The sequence below is a fragment of the Muntiacus reevesi genome, chromosome 3, assembly GCF_963930625.1.
Source record: "Muntiacus reevesi chromosome 3, mMunRee1.1, whole genome shotgun sequence".
Classification (NCBI taxonomy): domain Eukaryota; kingdom Metazoa; phylum Chordata; class Mammalia; order Artiodactyla; family Cervidae; genus Muntiacus; species Muntiacus reevesi.
Window position 1 is genome coordinate 52695516 of NC_089251.1, and position 5781 is coordinate 52701296.

At 36.9% G+C, this 5781-nt stretch overlaps 1 pseudogene; it reads right to left on the reverse strand.

The window, feature by feature from the left end:
• Positions 1-621: 621 nt before the first annotated feature.
• On the reverse strand, positions 622-760 carry LOC136165869 (small nucleolar RNA SNORA11; annotated as a pseudogene).
• Between the last annotated feature and the right edge of the window lie 5021 nt (positions 761-5781).

Sequence of the window (5781 nt, forward strand, 5' to 3'; positions counted from 1 at the left end):
GCCTCATGAGAGATCTGTGTACAGATCAAGAAGCAACAGCTAGAACCGGACATGGAAAAACAGTCTGGTTCCAAATCGGGAACTGAGTATGCCAAGGCTGTATATTGTCACCCTGCATATTTAACTTATGTACAGAGTACATCTTGAGAAACGCTGAGCTGGATGAAGCACAAGCTGGAATTAAGATTGCCGGGAGAAATATCAGTAACCTCAGATGTGAAGATGACACCACCCTTATGGCAGAAAGCAAAGAAGAACTAAAGAGCCTCTTGATGAAAGTGAAGAAGGGTGGAAAAGTTGGCTTAAAGCTCAACATTCAGAAAACTAAAATCATGGTATCTGGTCCCATCACTTCATGGCAAATAGATGGGGAAACAGTGACAGACTACTTTTTGGGCTCCAAAATCATTGCAGGCGGTGACTGCAGCCATGAAATCAAAAGATGCTTGCTCTTTGGAAGAAAAGCTATGATCAAACTAGACAGCATATTAAAAAGCAGACAAATTACTTTGCCAACAAAGGTCCATCTAATCAAAGCTATGGTTTTTCCAGGAGTCATGTATGGATGTGAGAGTTGGACTACAAAGAAAGCTGAGCGTTGAAGAATTGATTTTTTTTTTCACGTGTCAGGTTTCTGCTCATAGGAAGGCCACATTTTGTGCCCCTCGTCACAGTGAACCCAGATTCCTATCGGGCATGTTATAAACAGACAAGCCTTTTTTTTAAACTGTGGTGAAGGAGAAGACTCTTGAGAGTCCCTTGGACTGCAAAGAGATCCAACCATTCCATCCTAAAGGAAATCAGTCCTGGAAATCCACGGGAAAGACTGAAGCTGAAGCTGAAACTCCAATACTTTGGCCACCTGATGCGAAAAACTGATTCATTGGAAAAGAACGTGATGCTGGGAAAGAATGAGAGCAGGAGGAGAAGGGGATGACAGGATGTGATGGTTGGATGGCATCACCTACTCAATGGACATGAGTTTGAATAGACTCTGGGAGTTGGTGGTGGACAAGTAGGCCTGGGGTGCTGCAGTCCATGGAGTCACAAAGAGTCGCACATGACCATAGCCTATTTTCTCAACACATTTGTTTGCATACAAATATCCCCCCCCCAAAAAAAAAATGCTCCTCATAATATGGCTGCAGAACAAAGTCTTCCAAACTTAACAGCAACACTCTTATTATACTCACAGAGTCTTTCATTTAGTAATTTAGAAAGAGCAAAGCAGAAATGCTTTGTCTCGGCTCCACAATATCTGAAACATGGAATGGAGAAAACTGAAAGCTGGATTTGACTCAACATGAGGAGAATAGATAGTTTCCCTGGTAATTCAGTGAGTAAAGAATCTGTCTGCAATGCAGGATACCCATGTTTGACTCCTGGGTCGGGTAGATCTTCTGGAGAAGGGAATGGCAACTCACTTCAGTATTCTTGCCTGGAGAATCCCATGAACAGAGGAGCCTGGCAGGCTACAGTCCATGAAGTCTCAAAGAATCAGACATGACTGAGCAACTGGCATACACAGGAGAATCAAATCATATGAATGCACGTTCACTCACAAACATGGAAGCTAGAATTAGAAAATTCAGAAAATAAGATTTCAGACTGAAGAGTCTACACGCAGCTTCTCTATGTGGCTTGGCTTACAGCACAGTGGCCTCAGCATGGGTCAGATATCTTGCATGGTTTTCAGGGCTCCAAGTATGATTGTTCAACAAGCAATGCAAGACGCTGCATGATCTTTTCTAACCAAATTTTCAGAAGATACTCAGCATCATTTCCATAGTTTTATATTGGTTGCAAGTGTCACTAGCCCACACAAATTCAAGAGGAGGATACAGAAACCATACCTCTTAATGGAAACTGTGTCATGTGAAATAGAAGTTAATGTGGACACTATTGAAAAGTACAGTCTGACACAAAAGGTATTATTTTGACCAAATGAGTTGTGAAACAAAACCACAGATTTAGAATACTGTTAACCAGCATGTGTTTAATCAGCATGCCTTTACTAAGCATCATGTACTTAATAAGCTCTGTGCTAGGAGTTATCAGGTTTGAAACAAGAATAATTCAGAGTCTGTCCTCAAGGAGTACATAATCCAAATAACATAAAACATGGCTGTAACACTTTAACATGATTTTCTTCTTGCTAAAGAGCTGTAGATATTCATTGATTGGGTTCAGACAAAGAGTGAATGGTTGCAGAAAGTTTGTGGGACATAAGCCTTCAACTGGGTTTGCAGGAGGAGTAATATATTCAGTTCAATATAGAGTCCTAGTAAGGGACAAAAGCAAATAAGAAAACTTCTCTTCTCAGAATAAAATAAAATAAATGATAAGCTAACTGCCCAAAACAGGAACATGGGAAAAGATATGAAATAACAGTGGGAGAATAAAAAAGAGGGTTTAAGAAGATGATATCATTTGAGATAAACTTGGAGAATGAAGAATATTTGAGATAAAAGAGAGGAATATGGAAGCTCATTTACTAGATAAGGTTTTTCAGAAATACTTGTCTAATTTGACAAGAGTATATAAGGGTTTAATAAAAGGGTGGAAGATAAGACTAGAAAAAATAAATAAGGTCACAAACTGGTGAGTTATACTCTTCTGAAAATTTTGTATACTATATGGGTGGCCAGGGTGTGCATGAAAAAATGTGGAAGGCATAATTGGAGGTGAATTTCAAGAAGCTAGGTCGCTTTGGGAACAGTGAAGGATAGAGGAGAATAGAAAAGAAGATGGAAAGCAATGAAATCCATCTGGATCCCTTTCAGTGGTTGAGATTCTTGCTTATGTTTTATTCTAATCAAATCAGCTTCACATCCAATAGTCATGCATAAAAGTGTTCCATAAAGCATTATATTTGTTAATGAAAAGCTTAACTATTGAAAATCTTTCTTCTTTGATATGTTTTTATTTCTTCTTATATTTCCTTAGTGGATTAGAACAAATGTTGCTATCCATGTATTTTGGAATTGTCATGAATTTGGAATTGTCATGAATTCCCAAATTTAAATAATTCATAATAATTAGCAGGCATTAAAACATATTGAAACTTTTACTCAGTTTCCATAGTCTTACCCATTCTACATTACAGAATCCCACTCTTCCCTCAAGATATCTTAGATATTCTACATGACATGGGAACATCTAACTTAAAATCTGACTGAGGGTACCATTGTCAATATATTATAGTTATATTATAGGTTATATTCATATTATGCATAATTATATATCTTATATATTAAAGAATATAAACATATAAACATTTTCAAATTAGTAAGCTTAAGTTCTTTTTTATTTTTAAAGAATAAATGTCAACATCAATTCTAGGAGTTTCTTCTGAGCCCTGTTGTGTAATCATCCAAACTCAGCCATGCATGAATCTCACTTTGGAGATCCCTAGTATAAGCCTATGAAAATAAAGCTGTTGAGGGGAGGAGATGGAAATGAAAGAATAAATGCATATAGACAGAATGGAATCAGCATCTCATTGGTGGCATCATAGCAGTTCTTTTTGAGAACTCTCATAGGATAATAATATAGTCTTCTTACAGAATCTTGAAAGAATTTGGTATAAAACAACTGCAATTAGCAATAGGAACATGAAAGTATTATCTTGGTGCTTGAAACATACTACTTATACCCATATGTATCCTCTTCAGTATGAAATCAAGTATTACCTACATTTCAAAAACAATACTCACTAATAAGTGAATGCACAAGATGTAAAGGAAATTATCCAACATAAAGATTCAATTCAGGTAACAGAATGCAAGCCAAATCAGTGACATTTTGTGCAATTTCTACCATACTAAAGAATTACCTTTCAAAGAAGAAAGGATGCCAAAGCATTTTTTTTTTTTCTGGAAGAACCTCTTAAGGTAAGTGCTAAGTGTAATTCATTCAAGCATTTTTCAGTATTCACTCTTTTCAGCTTATCTCATCCAAACAATCAGCAGTTATTATATCAGAAGACAAATGTGTCCATCAAACGGGTGCTGAAATGAAATCAGAAGAGTAAGATGAATGCCATACATATCTATGAGCCAGTCTTCAGGCTTGGGACACAAGACAAGAGTGGGAGAGAGGCACCATGAGGGCACACAGTGGAGAGGCGGATAGGTACCAGGTTTATCCCCAAACATGGTGAGGTCGAGCTTCTTTAATAAAGCACCATCCTCCTTAATTCACTAACAAGCTTCACAAATGTTCGAAATCACACAAATCTCTATCATCTTGCTTCCTGCTCCAAATAGATTTTTTTTTAAACTAACAATTTCCTACCCAGTCTCACTTATCTAATATCCCTTATTTTGAATTAGGAATATCTAGCTAAATCTACTGTTTTCCTTAAGTGCCAAGAACTTTCCCTCAGTATAATCTTGTTTTGGGGACTGTTTAAATCTCTTCCTTTAATCTCTACCCAGTGTCATACCTGTGACATACACGTGGTCAATTATTAACTCTCCATTTTCCTCTAGACAGTAGATCCCATATGATCCAGGACTCATGTTGCTACTTTTGCTTTTCTGGATGCTTTGTTTTGAATGTGTTTGAACCAGGGGATTTTCAGCCCATGACCTAAATCAAATGCCCTTTCTGGTGTTCTTTATTAAATGTCATTTGTCTGATAAAATCTGCTATGTCACTCTCCAAAGAGTGATTCAAACTTTACAGGTAGTGTTCTTGATTTTAAAGTAGGGGTCAGAAAACTATAACCCTTGGGCCAAATCTGATTCAATCTCTATTTTTGTACAAAAAAAAAAAAAAAAAAAAAGATTATATTTGTTGAAACAGCCAAAATCTATTGATTTAAGTTTTGCCTATGTTTGCATTTACACTACAGCAGAGAAGTTGCAAGAGAAACCACTTAAAATGCATAGCTTAAGATATTTACTATGAGGCTCTTTACAGACATTTGCCAATGTCTGAGTTGGGGGCTTAAGGAAACGAGGAGGACATTTGTCTAATATAAATATATGGTATTAAAATTCTTGAGAAGGAACAGAAGAAGTAAAGGTAACTAAGGAATCCTGTTGAATTTCTTGTTATTCCCACACAAATCCGAATATTTTTCAACCCACAGTATTTAAAAAGATTGAATGCATCTTACCACATGGCTAAATTAAGGGAAGAATTCCAGAAAAAAATATTTGTTTATAGCTTACTGCGAGCAAGAATTCAAATCTCCCTAAAAAAAGAATTCTGAGTCCCATAGTCTCTGATTTAAAACAAATTCAAACTTTATTTTATTTTTTAATTGTCATGGCCAGAAAATATGAGGGGAAAAATCAGAGTCATCTGGAAGAGACCAGGAATGTTTGACTAGTTTTTCTCCCCTTTTCTCCACAACCTGGCCTTTTTTTTTTTTTTTTTTTCCTTTTTTTGCTATCATAATTACTCTCACACTAAGGCCTTTTTTCCCCCTGTGTCTTTCAGAAATGAGGCATTTATGAAAATACAAAAGACTGGTTGTTTTGGACAACACAGCCAACTATCTACCTTTTTCCCACATAATTACTTTGGAGATGAGTTTGAGAACTTGTCATGGCTCTGTTTGGAATGTGTGGCATCATATTGCCTTTTAAAGTGGCATATTGTCCCTTTATTTAAAAATATTGGCTTAGCCTAGGCATGAGTGAAGTCTCTCAGTCGTGTCGGACTCTTTGTGACCCCATGGACTGTAGTCTCCCAGGCTCCTCCATCCATGGGATTCTCCAGGCAAGAATACTGGTGTGGGTTGCCAGTAAGGGGCTTCTCAGGTAGATC